Raw genomic sequence first — 20,442 nt, forward strand, 5'->3', positions numbered from 1 at the left:
GGGGTGAGAGTATCAGTACCCTGAGCAATTGGGTGCAGTTTGTTTTATATAGCATATCAGATACATAACAGCAAATTATTGTTGCAATTGTTATAGCAAAATACTGTATCAAAACTAGGAACTGCATGGGTTCCTCCTTGTTTTTTTTTTTTTTTTTTTACAGATGAATTTTCAAGTACTTACGAAGTAAGTGCTTGTGCCTGTTTCCTGTTGAAAACGGTGTTAGAACTTGGTAGTGCTTGAGCTTTGGCCTTGTGTTGGAGAATGTGCCAGAATGACTAAACACATACTTGTAGTTTTCTGGCTACAGAAACCTGGTTTACCAGTTGAGTAGCTGTTTTTCAGGAGTTCCTGTTGATTTTATGTTTAGGTACCGGTGCAAAAATTGCTTGAGGAGGTAGCAACCATGAAATGTGCACTCTGTACAGGCAATTTGCTATTACATTACATCATATTTATCTTCCTGTGTTTGCATTTCAGAGGAGATGGAGCAGAGTTTTGAGTCGGTGTACTTGGAAATCATATCATGGAGTTGTAATAAAAATCTTGTCTGTCTTTGCTTGTGCTTGTACAAGGTGGTGGTGGTGGTTAATAGCAGGTTCGTCTGTTGACAGTCCAGAGTTGTTAAATTACTGCCCGAAGAAGCAAAGTGAATGCCCTCGGAAGTTGAAGGCTGTAGCTGATTTACACCAACCCAGTGGCTATGCCAGAACACAGTGCAGTCTTCTGCTTTCTTCCTTCCCTTGCACAAACTAATTGTATAAGCTGAAAAATAGCAGCAAACTTCGTAATAATAAATGGAAACCCAGAGCTGATTGGAGAGTTTATTTCACTTTTAATATGTTTGGCACTAAGACCTCCTTCAGTTTCCTACTGTTGTCTGTAAAAACAATGTCTTGAAGCAGTTCTGTGAAGAATAGCTATTTATAGAATTGTTGTTCTCATATTCATGAAAAAATGTATTTATAATGCTCAGAGCATTTTTTAAAAGGTTGGGTATTTGTACAAGAGACGCTAAGTGTCAGTTTGATTTTTAAACTTGCAAATCAAGCCTCTGTAAAGGGCAACATGAGGGATTTTTTTCTCATTAATAATTCATGACAACTAGGTGAAGCTTGTTCCTAACCCCATCCTAGCAGTGTCTATTTAAAGAAAGTAAATCTATTTCTGTTGGGGTGCTGATAGTGCAAGGAGCAGGAAGGAAATGCCACTTTCTGCTTTTGCAGAGAATGGTTTGGTTCATGTTTATTGTGAAATTACAAATATATTAAAAAAGGAGATTATATAGGAAATTCTCTTCATTTCCTTCTCTTTGTGTAAAGTGATCCTGTGATGACAGTGGAACTACGTGAAGAAATAATATGAGGACAATACACCTTCTATGTGATTGCTTTCTCTTTTTTTTTCCTCTAGCTGTTATTTTTTGAGCAGTTGCTCTTGTCATATCCAGGGCCTGTTATTTTCTGAGTGTGGAAGGATAGGCCTTGCTAAACAAAGTGATGAGCGGCGAGAAGCCTGGCTGCCAGCATCCTTGGTCAGATGTGTTTTCCTGGGAGCTGACTACAAACGGGTATGGAGACAAGGCACGAGTCGCAGCCACCTTTTTAGCCGTTTGACTGTCCTGTTTGCCAGACGCTGTGCAAAGCAGGAAACTACTGCCTGGATAATGGTGTGGCTTTTAAATTAGGAAACTGGCTCCTTTGGTTGCTGTTGCCTTATCAGTAAAGTTATGCAAAGATTACGTGAATCACGGGGAGCGGGGGGAACAAAACAAAAAACCACTCGCCTTGTGTTAAATTTTTATTTAGCTTAGAGAATTGGTGGTTGTAGCTCTGCATCTTTCTCTAACTTACTGGCTGGTTGAGCTGCTTCTTCCATTGTTTTCTTGTTCCCTTGCTCTTCTGTTTCTTCTCTGTTGCAGAGAAAGGAAAACAATCCGTAGTGTCTGGTGTCTAGCAGTGTATCTGGACAGTCCTTTAGATCGTTCTTCATGCAGCCAGAGCTCAAAGTTCCTGGTAAAGATGCATGTTCAGTGCAGCCCTCCGTCAGTGCCGGTGACCCCATCTTGTAGTTCTCCATGAATCAGCAATCCTCCCAGGGTTTGCAGCTCAGTCGGCAGGTCTGGGTAATGCTGGAGTCGAATAGGTGATGGGTCAAAAAGGCTGCCAATAAAGTCATTCTTACCAAGAGTTTTTATATATGTGACCAGCGGGGACTCTTAACTTCCTGTCCCCTGTAGCTTTCTGGTAAGTAAGTTAGCAGCAAATTTCATAGTTGGCTTGCAGAAGCCATATGCTCCTTATAAATTATCCAAGGTCTGTGGTTTCAGCCCTGTGAGGATCCATGTGACGTCCATTATGCCACATGTGAAGGTCTGTAAGGATGGCCATTCTTGCAGTATGATATATCAGTGGCAGCCAGGCTTAGCTGAGCCATCTTCTCAGCATTTACTTCTAAGAGCAGGAACAGAACTTGGAAAGAAGGCAGGCTGAAGAGACAAAGAGCCCCCAGAAGCCTGCTTTGCAGCAGAGTGGACATCTGACAACTCATAGGCAAGGCAAGCAGTAAACTAGTTGCTCAAGACTCCTTCAATGCAAAATAAGTACCCATGTGCCTTGCTCGTTTCTTCATGACTGTGTGTGATTTGACCATTTAATTATGTTTGGGCTGGCTCCAATGTGTCGTGCCAGGTACCCAGAACCAGCATGACTGGACATTAACAAGAGCCATATTAAACAGTGGTTGATCAAACTTCTCTGAATGACTTTATCAGCAGAGTAAACGGTAGCCTGGGATGAAAATGCATTCAGATTCTTCTACCCATGGGCCATTTCTCTTTGATATTTATGTGCTAGGTTCACCTTTGCTGCCCATCCTCATATGGTCATACTTGCAGTGAGGGGCTATTGAGTTCATTTAAGCTCTGATCTTACAATTTGTTAATAATAACGTAGTATCCTAGTTCGACATGCTTACTGTGTATTGGCATATTTAAGTGTATTTTACTGTCATCAATAAAGAGAATCCTCCAAAATGAAGTCATACATACGTAGCATTTTGCTATTTTCTGATTTCTTGTAACAACAAGGAAATTTAAAACTTTTGGTTTCAAACAGATGGCAGGACAGCTTTCTGATTTTAATTGTATTTTTCAGTATGAAATTCTTTGTTGCTGAAGGTTCTGGAATATTTTCTTCAATTGTATGCAGAGTGCTGTCTCATTTCATATCATTACTTGAATTCTTTACATGGGTTTTAAAAAAAAAAAAAAAGAAAAATTAATTAATGTGACAAGCTAGAGTCTGTTATATCTTATTGTTTCTGTAATGTTTCTTAACTATAGCAAAACCAGACAATATTCATTGTATTGTCATATTTTTATGACTTACCTAAAACAACTGTCAATTCCTCACTACTTTTTTTTGAAAAAGGAATGCCATTTCTTTCATTTGTTTATTCTGGTCATGAGCGTTGAAGAAAGATAAATCAAAACTCGAACAGGTGAAGGGAAAGTCTGCTAGAATAAAAAGGAGTGATAATGAAAAGCATTTCTCAGGAGATGAGAAGAGGCTGGAAGCGTTTGGTGTGTTTAGCCTAGCTAGCAAGGCAAAGCTGGAGAACGTGATTTCTGTCTATGAATAAATACATCAATGGATGCATAGGCAGAGTAGGAGAAGAAATATGTATTGTCAGACAGTTTGTGCATTATTATTCTTGAATCCTTTAGCTAGAAGTTATGTTACACAATCAAAGGGATGTTAGGAGAAGACAGCCATTGACAGTGCAGTTCTGGCGCTGCCTAAGAAAAGGAGTAAAAGGAGGAAAGCAACTAATTGCTTTTATAGAGGAGCCATTTAGGTTTTTAAAAGTCTGAGGATGGTATAATATGCTCTCCTCTTCATCTCACTAGCACGTACTGATTTATTCCTCTGTTTTTAAAGCTAGTTTACCACACTGACATGGCAGCATGCCAAAAACAGAGGATGCTGACCCGGTCGCATCCACAGCCCCATGAAAAGAGATCAGCTAACAGTCTGTGTCATGAAACTAAACTTAAGTGTCCAGTCCTGAGGAGTCAACAGTGATTTCTAATGCCTTCTGCAGAAATGCTGTTGTAAGCAGTTGATGATCCCATTTGTCCAAAGGAAGTTTGTGTTGACAAACTACTGCAAGCGCTGAGGTGATACTTCCTCCATAGGAGGGGATGTGTGGCTGCCAGTTGCCATTAGAGCAGTAGCACAGCCCAACCAAATGGTTTATCAGGAAGGAGTCTGTCTCAGAGGCTAGCTTGCACAATTCATAGTTCAAGCTTTTACATGTATTTGAGAGAAGGTGGGATGATGAGACCACAGTGGTACAGACCTACAGCCGGGTATTTCCCCCAGCGCTGGCTTGCTCGGATTGACAGGCTGTGGATAACTAAAGGCAGAGAGACTTCATGTGTACAGCTTTTTAGTAAGGACAATTTTGCAATTTTCACAGGAGTTGGAGCTTTCTCATTTCATGAGACTGCATGAAATAGTTCCTTATGGTAAAAGAGGAGAGGATTTTTCTGACCTGGAAGGTCCTTTCCCCTCATGTGTCCTGAGGTGATCATGAGTTTCTTTGGGCCTGAAAACTCAACACAGACCAATGGAGCCCAAGGGCTGTGCTGCAGTAGATAAGATTCTGTAGGATTAGGCTTGGCTTCAGCACGTTTGTAAATTCTGTGGCAATCCCATTGCCCTCATCCAAATGAAAGGAGATGTGGCCTTTTCCAGCTTCTGGGGATTTTGGCAGTGTTATTCAAGAGAGTTCTTTTGTGGCTGTTTTGAATCGGGGCTTTAAAACAGTTGGGTCAATATTTGTACTGCCCTGTGGGTCAAAGATCTTTTCATTACATCTTTATATGTTTTACAGTACATTTGACAATCATAGAATAAAGGCTGAAGTTAATACATCAATATTTAAAATAGACCTAATAATTTAATGAGAATAATGTAATATTTAATACTACTAGATTTAAAAGTACCTGCACCAAGCCCCAACTGTTTGGCTTAATTTATTCAAGAGCAAGGTTACTCAGTGATGCATCTCACTGCTGAGAACATCCAAGTAGTGCATCATTAAACATGTATTCACACTTCTCTTTCTGGCATGTAAAAGGAAAAATAAAAAGCTAAATAACTAGACCCTTTGAAGAACTGAGACTATAAATATCATTAATTGAATGAGAAAAGATGGTGCATGTCTTTCCATATGAGGGATCATTTTAACATGTATAATGAAAAACTTGCTGTTCTTCCTCATTCTTTTAGCATCGCATTTCAGCAGTCAATATCTCTCATTATTAATACTGTTTGATAATGAATACTGTGTACACAGAGCTCTGTCACACGGTTTATCATACGAATAGATTTGCCTTTGCTTTATTTGCAGAACACAGGAGTCAGAACGACTTAGATCCATGTACCACACTGGCATTCTATCAGGCACCAAAAAAACTTGTATTTTTAGGTCTTTACAGAGTGGGGTTTTTTGGTTTATTAGTAGCAAATTCTGTATTAGATGACTTGTGTTCTCAGTGCTTGTAGGACTTGTGGTGCTTCTTCATGGACTTCTGTAAAAACATTATGTATAATCTACATATGCACATTCTCTGGTGTCAAACTAACATGGATGGAAATAATACCAAAGCTAGGAAAGTTTCTTATCAGAAGGACCCTTGTAATATCAGATTATAATCCTTTCCAGCTGAAGGGGCAGTTAAATTCATTCCATGAATGGTGTTGCTCAAGACTTGCTCCATGTGGCACTATTCCTTTATCCATTTACTGTGTGTGTGAACTGAGCAGGAAGCTACGGGTGGATTGCCTCTGATTTCTGAGGGCAGGACTCACTCACTATACTTCAGCTGGAAATTTAAGGAGTGAGGGCTTTCAGGCTCTTGAAGGTGGACGAGGTCCTGAGGAGGTGATGCTAGTCTTTTGGCACATTTAGATGGAGTTAGGTTGAAATCTCTTTTTCAAAACAAGTCAGTCACATGCTGGAAGAGGTGGCACAGAGTAGTTTTCAATGGAAATCTGGATGAGAACTCCTCTCGGACAAGGAGCTGTGGTGATGTGAAGTTTTGCTTCTCAGTGATGGTGGAAATCAGGAGTGAACCCAAAGAAGCTAGTGAAATAGCAGTGGTGGCACAGCAAATAATCTGGGCCTTTGCCTGCTTTTTGCAGTCTCCTTGATTCATGAATTTGAGGTGTAATGTTAGGAGCTGCCATAGTGGCATTAGAAGCTTGAGACCAGGGATGTCGTTGCTGGAATGTAAATGACCCATAAATACTGACATCCAAAGCTGTGTGTCTGTCACGTTTTTAATGGGAAATGGAGGAGAATCTCTTCAAGGATGCAACGCTTGCTAAGGTGCTGTTGTAACTGAGCAGTGCAGAAATCCCAAGTGACACCTTAAAGGTGAGTTCTTCCTCCAGTGAAGATGCAGGTGTACGATAAGCAGCACAAAAGTCAACTTGTCAAAAGTAGAGAAGCTAACTAATCTGTAACAGGAGTTCTCAGCTTGGGGGCCCTGACACTGGTTTGAAGCAGCTGAGGGTAAAGCATTCAAAGATTGAGCTGCTGGTTCTGATAGCAGCCCAAGTGATAATCCTGGAAAGTTCATCTGTGTGCATGTGCTTTCTCTTTAATCTAGAAATAACTCCTCACCTGTATCTCTACAGGCAGTACCTAGGAGTTCAGAAATAAATAGCAGTACATGAGCTAACATCCATACTGATAAGTCCGTGCTGGAAACTGTGCACCAGTGCCTTTGTCAGTGAAGAACAGTGCCTCCTTGCCGGCTTGTACTACAGAGATCGTTCGAAGGTAGAAGAGCCTGTTGTATTTTGAAGTGGGGAAAATTTCTAGCTTAACAGTTAAAGCAGTAGAGGAGTGAGCCTAACAACAGTTCATGGTCACCTGGAAGTTGTAGCTCATCTTTTTTTCACAACCACTTAAAAATCAGCATGTGAGTGGAATAAAAGACTGGGAAAGTGGTAGGAGATTGCCACAGATAGTGAAAATGGAAGGAAATATTTCATGGAGGTCAACTTCCCATCAGACTGCTGATTTCATTTTTAAAAGGAAATCTCTCTGCTTTCAAAACATGGAAATTGTTCAAGGCCCATTAGGGAAATGGTACTACATCAAACGCGGAAGATCTCTAATAAGCATTTCCCACTGCTGAATATCTCCCTTATTATTGTGTGGGAGGTAGGAGTAGAAGACGAGTTTTGAGTTTAATGCACAACATAGGTCCGGTTTCTGAAATGAGGAAGCCAAAGAACTTCAAAAAGGGAAGATGACTCTGGAGTCATCCGAATTTAGGTACTGTTGAATTCTTAGGTACTGAGAACAGTCCTAAGATATTTTGTAGTATGCAAGGATGTTATCCTTGCTGTCTAATTGAAAGTGAAATTGTAGGTTGTCTTTTGTTTAGATGGGCTGAGACTTGGTAAGCTTTGGCTGTAGATAACTGTAGATGTTAAAAAAAAAAAATAGGAAACTTGAGTTTTTGTGCAAGAGACCTTCATGATCTGGCTGCTGGAAACTGTTTTGTTGTTACAATTTTCGGCTCAAATATTTCAATGAAGAAAACTTGTGGCCAAGTTGACTAGCATATACTAAAGTGACTTCTTTAATGGTTGTCTATGTCAAGTTTTCAAATGCTATGTGACTTAAATAAGAAAATTCTTACCATTCACATCTCATCAGGTCATAATGTCATTTAATGTCTCAGTATATACCTGACCTTAACTAATAGCAATTTATGCTCTTAGGAAACAGCTGGGAGTCGGGAGAACTACGTACTTGCTTCTTCTTGGTCATGATTTGCCATAACTTGGCAATGGGCTGCTCTACATCCGTGTGGCGGTTTCCACTTCTGCCCTGACTCTGTCTATTTGAGAAGCTCTCTGTGAGCAGGGCTGCAGCAGGGACGCCGTGTTACTGCCTAACGAGCGCCTGGTACAGCGTGGTTCCAACCTACTGCAGGACGTGTGCTTCGGTGCTGGAGATGTTAATGTGTTCTAGCTGAGAAGAGCTTGCGGTAAATGGAGACAATGGGGTGTAATAAGCTAGTCTTCGGTCTCTTTTCTCCTCCTTAATTAAAAAAAGTCTCTTGTGTTCATGCCTGCAGCTTGTACATAGATTTGGTTGAATATGCAGCATCGGCTTTGCTGGCTGACCTATTATTAGCACAGTTCAAAAATTGACTTTTAGGACACCAGCTTTCCTGGGTGTTGGGAGGAGAACCGATCTCTTGGCACGCCTGTCAGCCAGCCGTCTCTGCTGAAGCTCTGCCAGTTCAGATACTTCTCTCTAACGCTTCATATCCTAGCTGTTTCCCCTCCTCCTTATGCTTTCAGGTTTTTTGTGGGTATTTTTGTGTTTTTTTTTTTAAAAAAAACAACTCTGTAAGAGAGAGTACACTGAAAATAATGATCTTTAAATAACATATATTCTGTCTCCATACGTGTGATCTTCCTGTGTGCATGTATGCACTCTGCTGGTAATCAGTGTTATGTGACAAAAGTGTTTGGAAGTTTTGGTTCCTTCTTTTTTTTTTTTAAAGGAGTTTGAAAATAGTTCTTGAAATACAAGGGACTGGCAGTAACTGTTAGTTTTGCACTAATACTTGCCTTACTTGCTTTAAGACTTTTTACCATTAAAAGTGTGGACTTGATCCTGCTTCCCTCTCCTGCTTTTTTCTTACTCTGACAGTCTTGGCATTTTACAGCAGCTCTTCACACTTGTGTCAGCATCACACAGAGCAGAAATGATAAAGCACTTGGCCTGTGTGGGCAGTGGTAACAATGTACTCCATTGTACAGCCCTGCCTTCCTTTTTGATTTGGGCTTACTGTGTAAGGATAAAAGACACTGTAGGATCCTTTCTTAGAGAATCATCTTTCAGTCCCATCTTCTTTGCTTTAATGCCAACTTTTATTATATCTCCCAGTACTGGGAAGACACGCAAACAACCTCATGCTACAAATCACAGGAGTTTTAGGTTCACTCTGTGTGTGTGTCTGTGTGGCTGTTATTTTTGTGTGTTTCTAACTATACAGCTGCTGTTTTTATCTCCAGTCTCCTCCAAATATTCTGCTGGAGTAGAAGGTCTAAAATCTGCAGGCAGCCTCTGCCAGTGGCGTGTGTATTCTCTTGTCTGCAGCCTGGCTTTCTGTTTTCCTGATGCTTTGTGCTACTGTATCTCCTCCACAGGCAGCGGTTTTGCAACTAGAATTCTGAACTAGCTCTGAAGGACGTCAAACCCCCAAAAGAGGGGAGACTGTCTGAAGAGGCTGGGCCTTCCCCTGGCTCTGTTTTGTGTACGTGTGCACACACACGTGCTGTCAGTAGGCAAACCTCCTTTTTCGCCTGTTTGGAGTTATGGCTCTTCACCAGGCAGGAAATGAGTATTCATCTTCATTACTAGTTCTAATTAATCTTACCACGTAGGCATGTTTTCCAGTGTATTCCGACTTCTTGACATCATTGTCCATCCTTCATTTATTAACAAAAACCAATAATGGGCGTATGTTCTCATCTCTGATACCTAGTTTATGACATTGTAGCTCCACTGATGTCGAGTCGTTCCTCATGCACTCGCACTGGGGGGAAGGATTAGGGGCTGTGATGTAGAGGATTTAGGTTTCTGTCTTCACTCATATCCCAGGAAAAGTAATGTCCAGTATCTGAATTTTTAGTGTGGAGACTGAGCCTGCTTTTAAGACTGGCACATGCCTTTATCCAAGATGCACTCTGCATCGTGTGAGAGGACCAAGATGTACTATTGTATGAGTGAACTGTTAGTGGTTGAAGAACGTACTTAAATCCTGAATCTCCAGGGCATGTTAAACACTTGGCTGTCCCATTAGCTCAATAACAATTTTGTTGGGGGTGGGGGGCAGTATGTATAACATGTCTATTTCAAGGTTGCAGTTATACATCAAAAGTGAAATTCTACCCTTGTGCCCCATCCCAAAGAGCTCTCATACTCTCTGGGTGCTGGGGATTACCAGAGCCTACCCTTGATTTCCAGGCTGGTCACAGTGTGCCTGCAGAGCTTTACTGAGCCTTTTGCTACTGCCACTGCTGCAACCTGTGCAGACACCCTCAGACTGGTGGTGTCTTCCAATCCCTAACATTCTGTGATTCTGTATATGGTCTAGGCAATCCTGCCCCAGCAGGGGGATTGGACTAGATGATCTTTCGAGGTCCCTTCCAATCCCTAACATTCTGTGATTCTGTGTGCTGCTGACTGGTTGGCAATACATTCCTGGATGCTCCAGATGACAGTCCGCCTCAAAACTGGGGAAGTCCGTGGGTTGTTAGCTGATACCACACAACTGTGCTGCCAGCTGTTTTAGGTACTGTTTATTGAAGGCTAACTCGCAGCTGACCTAGGCAAATGCTGTCTTGCTGATCACAGTGTGTTGAATAAACTGTGTAAATTGTAACGTATTTACCTATACAATATGTCTCACTTAAGAGGACTATGGATAATTTGGACAGGTGGTTTACTGCCCAGCGAGCTGATTATCTCTGATTGATAAACAGCAGTAAGTGCAGTTTAACAAGAGTAATAACAAAAATATTGATTAGCAGGGTACAGCTGTCTGGTGCTAAGTGATGCTCCTTGAAGCCCCTGTTAGAACAGTAATGAAATTCAGAAGGAATTTTTTGTCTGTTATTCTAGCTGCTCTGGGTTTAGTCAGGACAGTTAGACATAAGGCCTTATTTAATAAAAAGTACTATGAGGTAGAGCACTAACGCCTGAAAGTTAGCAGTATGGCCAAAAAATATGCAGGGAGTGCCATTAGAGAAACTTATGTAATTTATCTTAGGCACTTCCGACTTCGAGGCTGGGAAAAATAAAAAATATTCTGTATTTAAGGGAGCTTTAAGAACAATACGGTACCTTACAAAAGTTGGCTTTATTCTGTAATTTCCCTAAAAATAAATAAATAAAATAAAATTGAGGTGGTTTTTCTGCTTTTAATCCAGATTTGCTTGCTAAATACTAAAATAAGCATAGGACTATGTTGTGTGTGAAAAACACCCTTCTAAATGAAGGTAAGACTTTAGGACTTCCTTGAGCTGTTTTTTTTCCCCTTGCCACTGAAGTCCGTGTTGCAGTGGCACATCTTAAAGTCATCTGCCAGGCGCTTCTGCCAGCCAGTCTTCCATAACCAGATCTTTACTCCGTCACTAGCCTATGCTGTAATTACAAGTTCCCAAACATGCTTGAAGGGCAGCTGGCATCGTGCGTGTTGAGCAGCAACAGAGCTGTTCCGAGGACAGTCTGAGTCTTGCAGTTGTCATCCCCTTCCTAGCAGTCACATACCACAGTAGAGGGCTAGACTGGATCATTAAATATCATATAGGATTCCCCTGCCCCAGGAAAATATCTGGTTGCTATGATACTTTTGGGGTTTTGAAGATAGCTGGAACTTTGCCTTTCAGTTCTCTAGCTTGGGGCCTTTCCCAATTGTCCTTGGGTGTGGATCCACAACAGCTTTTTACCAGCATTGCCTCAAAAGCAATGTGGTTGGTTATAATAATACAATGGTCCATAATTTGGTGAGGTGGCTACTAAGTAACTGGTACCTGACAGCAAAATAAAATGCTTTAGCAATTGTGTTTTAAATAATACGCATGTGCCAATGCCCTGTAAAAATTGTATTCAAAGGAACTCAGTAGACAGTGTGCTTTCTGTAGGTGGAAAGTACATTCTCTCTGCACTGTGAGGTTTTGAGTTAGTTGTAAACTACTTGTGTGCAGAGTAAGTTGGCTTATTCACGTAGAATGTTATCAGTAAGTGTTATAGTCTAAAACTATCTGAGATAAATCTCTGGCTCTGCATTGTACCCTTTTGCAGACGTACCAGAAGACAAACGTATAGACATTTTTGCCAGTGACAGTTGCTGGGAAGAGACTGTCAGAGATGCTGCAGTAGTACTCTTTGAGCCTAATGATGTCATACATATGAGAGGGATGAGGTGAAAAGCTTCTCTCATTACACTTGCATACGGTGTATTTTAAAATGTGGAAAATCAGTTTGAAAAGTGGCACTGCTTTTCTGCTGCCAGAAGTAGGTTTTCAGTGTACTGACCGCAGATGTGTCTTGTCACTGACAACTCATACCAGTATCTCTTGCATATCAGTGTGTTGCATATCCAGATTTAGGTCCCTCTTTCACATATACTGAACTTTCGATTAAAATTTTTACTGAAATCAAGAAGAGTACACGGGAAGGGGGTATAGGTAAGATAAAGGAAGGTGGAGATCAAGTCAGCCATTCTGGCTTGCAGACTGAAATACGTCTGATGTGTTTGCACTCATCTCCATAGTGTTCCTGCGTTTCACTGACAAAACTGTTCTAGCTTCATAGCCATTGTGTAAGGGGAGAATTGTCTACCCTTTTGTAGTTACAGTGAGGGGGGGGGAAAGTATCTTAGCCTCTTCAGAAGTCCTGTTGCAAACCTGATTGTTGAAACAGTATCTCTTAATTCCTTGAAAATGCCTTTTCTCTTGGTTGAGAGGTAACATAAGACATTTCATAACATGGAGTGGAGCCTTCCCCACCACCCTCCCAGAATTTCATGCAGGACTTACCAGGGTTCAGGCTAAAATTGTCTGTCCCCCTTCCTCTCGTTTCTCCTCCTGTCTCAAATTCTGCTTCAGGCAGAACCGATAGGATCTGTGTACACAGCTCTGTCTCAATTTGTGTCTGAGTTTCCTGAGCATGTCCTGTTTTCTCATGCAGAAATTTTGCCTGTGCAGAAGGGCGGCTTTTGCCATTTCATTTCGGTTTCTGGATGGGCTATGCAGTGCACACAGGCTGTGCAGCTCTGATACATCCATGTTATGTTAAAACGGCTCTTCACAATTGCCTTCAGAGCAGCTTTAAAATGTGAAGGAGACTTGCATATAATTGGACTGGCAATTACAAACGTAATTGTGTATGACATGTCACTTTGTGTCACCTTCTTTAGAGTGCTCAAATGCGTGTATAATATTGTAGCTAAAAATGTGAGCCTGGAAATAACAACGTAAGGCTGCAACCATTGAAGAATGCAGGCATTTAGCCACAGCCGTGCATCCAAATCCTTGAGATTTGTGCTGGTACTCGGTCATGGCCACTGAGCAACTTCCCTGGATTTATGCCAGGAAGATGGCTAATGGAACAATCTTTTTATGATCTGTTTAGCTAAATGGCTATAATAATGTGGGATATTAGAGTAACAGATGCTGTTGACCATCCTGCAGTAGATCAAAGTTTGTATATACAGGAACTATGCACTTCCTTTCAGAGTCACGCGTGTAATTTGGAGCTTCTCATTTGTTGCTATGGTATTATATTATGAGAACAATGAGAGACAGAAGTGGTAATTGTAATGAATTAAGTCAAAAGTCTGCAACAGTCTCAGCTCAGAGCCTAAGGAATGGTTCTTTGGTATCAGTAGTAACAGAAAAGGGTGCTCTGTAGATGACTTTCAGACATTGTTGGCCTCTGAGGATTTCAAAGACTTGAAATACGAGTCCAAACTTGCTAAAACAGTCCTGTGTCATAAGACATGTTTGGCTTGCATCGCTGTTGCAGTTTTGTGTGGCCTCAGACGATAGCCCCTGAAGCACAGATGACCAGCACCTGGACCTGCATTTGCTTCCTGGGATTCTTAGGCTTGAGTCTGGCATTCAGCTTTGACTGCACAGTGCACAGTGTGGTGGTGGCCAGCAGGTCAGACCTTCTGCTTCCAGAGGGGGTTGGGAGGTGAACAGAAGAAGAGATGGAAATAAAGCATCCAGCTGGTGTCTGAGACGAGACTTTCTTCTGTGAACCTTTTCCTAGAGGGAGAAGAGCACACTTCAGTTTTCCTGTTGTATAAAATGAGAGTGACTGACCAATACGGGATCCCTCAGGATCTAGAGAGATTTATACCCCAATCTTGCTCTGCTTGATTCAAAAGAGGGATTCGAAGCGTGGAGCTTTAACATCTATACCTGAGATTGGTGAAACGGAGCTGTTTCAGCTGTGTATTAACTGTGTACATTTGAATTTAAACTACATGATGATGACACCAACATGAGGATAATCCCTGAATTGTGAGGGCATTATAAGTTGACAGTAAATTCCCCAGAGATGAAAAAGATGCCAATTATATGGGTATGACTGAAAAAGTAAGATCTAGGGGAATTAAAAGTACTTCACACATCATCTTAATGAACTGTTTCAGAAATGGTAAAATCTGCTCCATTAGTATAATATCCTAGCATCATTAGATATGTTGTTTAATTGGCTTGGCTTTATGTTTGGAATATAGATTGTTGGGTGGTCTGAATGTTCATATATTGATATCATTAATTAGGCTGTTAATGATTAGCAGAATTAGCCTGAGAAATGGGAAAAAGCATGTTATGAGCTGTAGAGTCATAAGCCGAACAAAACAGCATCGTTTCAAGTCGAAGACTCAAACTGAAAAGGCTGTTTTTGTCCCCATTGCAGGTCTAGTAAATGTAAGACACAAACTTTGTATCGTTTGAGAAAAGAATGGCCTTGTGGCTTGCTGAATAAAAGTCCCTTTCTCTCACATCTCTGCTGCTTATCTGCAAAGGTGGAGAGTTTTCCTTTTGCTGGCTAGGCAACGAGCTCTTCATAAACACTGTTCGCATGCATGGAGTTTGATTCAATATATCAGTAATGTCTTTCTACATAAGAGGGGTGTGTGCAAGGAGAAGGTACCAGGCTTTGAAGCTCGATAACATCTGGGAAATGACAAAACTCAATTTAACCTGGGTGTTTCAGCAGAATGGAGATTGAACTGAATAGGACTACCTGCGAGCATCAAGAGGACTCCACTTAGGGGTCATGGGGGTTATTACTGGTCAGTTGATACTGTTCCCTTTAGCATTTTGTGTTCTTTTTTTCCCCTTCTGCTGACTTGCAAGAATTGCAACAGCGATCACTTTGTGTGTGAGTGTAGCTCTCATGGGCAGTGACAGATGATCGCTCGCTATCATCTGTCACTGCCCCCTGCCATCAGATGCACTAGGCTGGAAAGAGCTCTCAGAGGGAATCTTGCCAGTCGCCCTATAAATGCATCCTGCTACCGCTGAGAACTGATTGCTGCCGAAGGACGCAACTTGCCGCAGCTGTGGCTTTGATATTTATTACGGAAGGAAAACTGTCTGGCCTGTCAAATCAGGGTGATACTGTAAGGGCCAGGCGGCACATGGCCGAGGAATGGATATGGGCTTTCTGAGCGGGACTGGTAGTTGCCCTGATGGTTGTGGTAGGGACATGGTAGTTACCTCGCCTTTAATCAGGGGGGCCCAGGGGTTACTGTGATATGTACGCCACTGAGTTGTATGGGCACCAGAGGAGATGGGACTAGTGCTTATAGCTCAGGCTCCTGCCTGCCCTGTTTGTTAGAGATGTGGGGGAGCTCTTCCTTCTTGAGAGTGGGTCTTGTCTCAGGACTATTTGCAAAGCAGATACACTCCCTCATTTTGATATTTTTTTTTTTTTAATTATTTTTTCATACTTGGTTCTGTAGGTGTATATAAAATTAAATAGGTTCACTTGCAGAATCAGCCTCATTACTTTCAGTGTAAGGAAGCCTCCTCGCACCGAATGGAATGCTGTTGGAAATCTTGAATGTCTTCTTTGACTTCAGTTATAGTCATGGGGAGCAGGAATAGACATTAGTATCTGCTTACTGTCATGTAAGGCAGAATGAACAATTCTGGTTTAAATCCAAACTTGCTTGGATTTTGTTAAAGACAAATATTATGATGTTATTTCTATCTACATCTGTACTTTTCCCTGCACTTATTAGTTGAGGTGAAGGTGCAGTACTCTAACCTGGATTTGCTTAAAGACACAGGCCACATTCTAATGTGGATTAATAAAGTTATGTTCTGTTTACTTTGGAGATAAATCCTATCTCCTGTGCCTGTTTTTTCCCCCAGAGATTGTCTAAAAGGATATTCTGGAGTTTTAAATGTGCCACAAACATAGACTTGGGTGCGTGTGCTTTTTTTTTTTGCTTTTTTTTTTTTCCTTCCCCTCCTCAGCTCACAAGAAGTTAATATACCTGTGAAATGAATGTTCTCCCAGAAGAAGCTTGAGAATGTCTTTGGCTAATATCATTATGATACGAATGGCAATGTTTGCTCCAGAGACTCAATTCCAGTCAGACAGCTACTAATTAATAAACCATTGCATAACTCAACAAGATAAGAAAAAATACAATATATTGCAAGATCCTGTATGATCTGGAAATCTTTTTTGAACTATGCATTCTGTCAAACCCATGTATGCTGATCGTGAAGTGAATGATGTGCTTTACTTGATACGCTTGCAGAATGTAGGAAAACCTTTTCCTATTACATAAAGTGTTGTTTTGACCTGTCCTCTTCTGGACTGTCTTCTGCATCCTCCAGTCTTTTTTCTATCTTACAGAGCAAGTGGCTTAGTAATGATGTATGAGAGATGCTTCAGTAGGTCAGAATCATGTTGAAGTTGTGCAGTGACACATGGTGCAGTGTTGGACTGCTGGTCTTAGCCAAAGTGCTGGTGTGCAGGGGTGAGAAGGGGAATTGGGGCTGGAGGAGTACTGGTTATTACCTAGCAGTCTCAGAGGTATAAGCAGGCTTTTGGTTTGCATCCACTTCAAAATGTTACGCTGATGATAAACAGCTTTCGGAATTGAAACCTTAGATTGGGAGGCAAATAACTAATGAATATTGCATTAAAGTGCAAGAAAAAAACCCCAAAACCTCTCTTTGAAAACCACGGGGAGATAGCTTAGAGTATTTCGTTTGAACTCCAGAATCTTTTTCAATTAGACTATTCTCTTAAGTAGTCAAGCTAAACTGTGTGGTTTTTAAACTTCAGAGTAAGATGAAAATGTATGTTTTTACAGTTGCCCAACTGGGCATTGGAAAGGTCCTTCACTGAAGTAGGAAAACGTTTTTGGTTTTGGTTGGTTTTTTTTGTTTTTTTTTTTTTTTAAAGCAAGAAGTATGAATTTCTGTGCCTCTGAAAATTCAAAGTCATGCAGTATTTTTTAAGTGAGTTCATGTTGTGCATGCTGTCAAGTTATAAGGCTTGGTCTTTGAAGCTAAATTGGTTTCCGGAGATGAGCTTTCTTTGTGTTGTCTTAGATTTATGCCCAGATATTTCTTCCTTGCAAGGGACCTTCTTAATAGAAGATAATTTAAGTGATAATTCATGGGTATCACCAACACACACTGGGATAGAAGTTTGTGTCCTCAAGCCTTTGAACGTTTTCCAGCCTGCTGTATAAAATGAGAAGAGTCCTGCTTGGGGGATTCTGGCTTTTGCTGAATTTGCAGTGCTTAATTTGGTGTCCTAGTGTACCTGGAGTGTTCTTGTTTTATGGTGGTTGTTTTTTTGTAATGTCTACATGGGCTGTCCAGATTCTAAGCCCTTGCTTATATATTGCATATTGTGAGGTGTTGATGGTAAACTGCAAACCCTTCAGTTATAGTTCGTCCGTGCAAATTCATTCCCATGGCTTAGGGGGAGCCACCAAATGCTCCCATCTAGCAGGTTTTGCTTGATGATGTGGGTGACACTGAGGCCCAAACAACTCCCTACAAACTCACCTGGGGCCCTACAGACTCACCTGGAGCATTAGACCTGGCAGAGGGAGAATAGCCTGGGTGATGCTGGCTCCAGAGAAGGTGGAGTGTGGGAGCAAGAATGAAACGTGCTGATAGGACCATGTGTGTTGTGAAATTACTGTGGCAAGTACCCTGAATAAACCAAGGGCCTCACATTGAAAGTTGGGGCAACCTTGGTTCTGTGACTGTGTCTAGATGTGCAAGTATCACATTCATTAAGGGTGTCTAACATAGGTGTGTGTCCTGGTTTTGTGGGGATAAAATTATAGAATCCATTTTCTGTTACATTTTGTTTCAGTTTGTGGCCAGCCATGGTAATGAAGGCCATTAGCAGTGAAAGCCAGGGCAGCTGGCCCCCAGGTGTAGTCTATAACATTAACATCTTGTTCACTATAAATTGGAAAGCTTGCTGGGCTGGCTGGGGCTCTTTCCTCTGGTTTTCCATTCTCTTTCTTCCTCTCAGTGGTCACCATCCCTGGAGAGTTTCACCACTACTATATAGGGTAAGTATGACTTTGTGTATTTTGTATTAGCATTAGCATCAATATTGGTTTTCTTATTTTATTAAATCTGTTTAAAGTTAAACCCACGAGTCTCCTTCCTTTTCCCAATTCCCTTTCGGAGCTGGGGAGTGGTCTTGGGTGATAGAACAACTGGTTGTTGTTTAGCCCTGGGTGTGGGCTAAACAGACACAGTGTGACACTATGAAATACATGTATTTTGTTTTAGATAAAAGTTATAGGCAAGTTTTTTAAGGATTTTCTTAGCATCAGACGGGTGCTGATTTTTATGAAGCATCGTGGCTATGCCATCCCTCACAGTGCAGGCACACCTGAGCTTGCTGGGCAGTGTGAGCCAGCAGCACGTGGGCTAGCTCTGATCCAAAAGCTGGTACTGGGACATGGAGCAGAGCTGGGATTAATAAGCTCTCCTGAGTAATTCATGTAGTGTACAGCTTTATTGTTAAAGCAGGATTCTCTGCACCTCCTGAGTTTGGGGAGGGAAGAGAGGGAAGAAGGGTTTGCTTTTTTGCCTTTTTTTCTTTTTTCAGATCCCACTTCTTTTGGCATTCTCTCTGCAGCCTGCTTACCCTGTGTGTGAGCAAGGCTGCTTCTTGTTGACTGATACTGTAGCTGTTGGCTTAACTCCTGCCTCTTCCAGCTGGCTGCTGTGAGACAGGTTCTTCTCAGGGATCTGTCCTTCTGGCAGCAGCATTTCATTCCTTGACAATTTAAAAGTAAGTTAAAATGATGCAGATTTCCTCATCACCTGTAGTTATCTAATCCTAGAGTGACAGAGCAAGTGCTGGCCTGAATAATTTGAACCTTCCTTGCAAAACTCTCAGAGCAGTGGTCTAAACTTCTTTCCTTCCTTGTAATCCTACAGCAAATGTAGGAAAGGGAAGGTCTGGTGAGGCAAGATGGAACATATTAAATATTGGTAGATTATTTCAACCTTGACTGTATTTTTGCTAGGCTTTTTTGAGTTTTCTTAGTTAAATGAAACTTGACTTCATCTGTCGTTTGTCCTTTGGTAGAAAGGTGAGATGGGCCACCAGAATCCTGACATTCTCAGCCAGAAGCTAAATCTAGTTGTTTCCTGGTGGTATCTTTCTGGGAGACAGTGCTTATTGTCCTACCAAAGATTAATTTCTGCAGAGTGAAGGCTTTGTCTTACCATCTCCTGGCTGTGCAGAGAGCATTATATTCTCCTGGGACTGTGAGAACAGATTTTCCTGTCTGAGATCTTGGCGCAAAGTAACTCTTCAGTGTCACCGAAGATACCGCCGTACCACTGCTGCAGGAGCACACAATGTTAAATAGTCTGGCGTGAGCACAGTTGCTTTAAGCCCTTGAGGGGTGGGTATAAATGCACTTTTAGAAAGTGGAAATAAAGTGTGTGCCCAGGCAGACACTTAGTCTGAAACACTGATATCTTCATAAGGGTGTATCTTGTTTGGCAAGGTGTGTTTTCTGTCTGTATCACACCTGTGTGGATAATCATTAGCTCTGTGTCTGAATCTTCTCCCCAGGGCGTTCGGCTTCCGTTTCTGCAGGTGAATAGCAATGAGGTGTAATTTAGCAGAGGAAAGGATTTCTGCCAGCTGTATATAATCCACACCTGTTACTACAAGTGTAATCATTAACTTGGCCTTTTAAAGTAACTGGAAATAATTATCAGCACAGAGGATATTAGGTGCTAACAAAGCTTCCAGGCATGTTGACTTCTTTTAGAGTGGTTTTATGGTTGATTGTGTGTAACCCTTGAGACTTGTTGAAAAGTTTTGTAGTTAATGATGCTGAACTTCTCTAGAGGTGTAAAAGCGAAACAAGAAAACTTGTAATCCAGAGAATGACTGAATTTGGTGCTTTCTTTGTTATTATTGCTATTATAACTTTCTCTGCAGTTCAGACGACTTAATTGTGTAATTCTTTGCGCTCTCTTGGAAAGTAGCATTGAGGAAACTACAAAACGCACAAACTGCTGTTGCATAAACATTGTTTGCAGCAAGCAAAGTGAAAGGGTTGCACGGGTGGTACTGCAGCCACATCAACATACACGTGGAGTTGCATTTGATAGTAAATCATGTGCTGAAGTTATGCCTTTTGAGTCCTGGAGGTAGCATGGATACTAATGCTTTGTTCAATGAAGTAATGCTATAGTTTAAAAACAAACAAACAACAACTTAATTATTAAAATAAAAGCAGAGCTGTAGTGGAAAATGCAGCAATTGTAGCTTTTCTGGTATTGTCATTGT

The 20,442-nt window shown here is 41.3% G+C and overlaps 1 protein-coding gene across 4 annotated transcripts in view; it reads left to right on the forward strand.

The window, feature by feature from the left end:
* PLCB1 (phospholipase C beta 1) overlaps positions 1–20,442 on the forward strand; it is a 405,252-nt gene that overhangs the window by 12,888 nt on the left and 371,922 nt on the right. The window lies entirely within an intron of this gene.

The sequence above is a fragment of the Nyctibius grandis genome, chromosome 1, assembly GCF_013368605.1.
Source record: "Nyctibius grandis isolate bNycGra1 chromosome 1, bNycGra1.pri, whole genome shotgun sequence".
Taxonomy (NCBI): Eukaryota; Metazoa; Chordata; class Aves; order Nyctibiiformes; family Nyctibiidae; genus Nyctibius; species Nyctibius grandis.